Below are 1,122 nucleotides of genomic sequence, written 5' to 3' on the forward strand. Positions count from 1 at the left end.
TGGTGTGACCATCCCCCCTGGGGGGTGATTTCTCGCTTTCTGTCTCTATATCTCTCTCTGTCTGTCTGGCGAGCGCACATGCCTTATAGTGAAAACCTCTCAAAAAAAAAAAAAAAAGAATCTCTCTTAAAAAAAAAAAAAAAAAAGTTGGGCATGTGTGTTCAAGATCTCAGGAGAATGGAAAAGGGATTTCAGTGTAGCCATCTACCCTTAGGGTTATTTCTCTCTTTCCTTCTCTCTTTGTCTCTCTCTGGGAGTACATATACCCTATAGCATAATTTTTTAAAAAGGTGGTAGAGGGAACCAACAGATGGCATAATGGTTATGTCTCTGGACTCCCACGTAATTGACTGTGGTTCAAGTCCCAAACACAGTGGTTTAAAACTCATGCCAGGCATGTATGTGTGTCCATGCTCAGAATCTCAAGAGGAGAAGTGGAGGAGAAGGGATTGTGATATGGCCATCCCCACTGGGGGGTGATTTCTTGCTTTCTGTCTCTCTCTGTGTCTCTGTCTCTCTGGTGAGTGCATGCAGCCTATAGCAAAAATGTCTCTCTAAAAAATAAAATTTAAAAAGGTGGTAGATTAACTTGTAGTTAGATTTAACATCTTGGGGGCTGGCAGATTGCATGGTGGTTAAGCACTGTATGCCCACATGGTCAACAGTGGTTTGAGTCCCAGGCCTGGCAGCTTGCTTTCACACCTTCCTTCTCTCTCTCTCTCTCTCTAATCAAATTAAAAAAAATAATAATGATAAAGAAAATTAAATAACTAATTCTTTTTAAAAAAAAAAAAAGATTTAAAATCTTTGGGCCATCAGATGGCATAGTTACTATGTTGCTGGATTCCCACAGGACTGACCATGGGTCAAGACCCAGACCCGGTGGCTTGAAACTCAAGCTGGGCACATGTGTGTGCATGCTTAAGATCCCAGGAGGAGAATGGAAAAGGGATTGCAGAATGACCATTCCCACTGAAGGATGATTTCCCACTTTCCCCTCTCACTGTCTCTCTCTCTCTCCCCCCAGTGAGCACAAGCTCCCTAAGGCAAACACCTCTACCTCAAAAAGAAAAAAGATTTAAACTCTCATGCTCTTGGGAACCAGCAGTTAGCGTAATGGCT

The 1,122-nt window shown here is 42.5% G+C and overlaps 1 protein-coding gene across 1 annotated transcript in view; it reads right to left on the reverse strand.

The window, feature by feature from the left end:
- LOC102469432 (phylloquinone omega-hydroxylase CYP4F2) overlaps positions 1-1,122 on the reverse strand; it is a gene marked incomplete at its 5' end in the record, with an annotated part of 17,988 nt that overhangs the window by 5,981 nt on the left and 10,885 nt on the right.

The sequence above is a fragment of the Tupaia chinensis genome, unplaced genomic scaffold (assembly GCF_000334495.1).
Source record: "Tupaia chinensis unplaced genomic scaffold, TupChi_1.0 Scaffold144863_1, whole genome shotgun sequence".
NCBI classification, from domain to species: domain Eukaryota; kingdom Metazoa; phylum Chordata; class Mammalia; order Scandentia; family Tupaiidae; genus Tupaia; species Tupaia belangeri.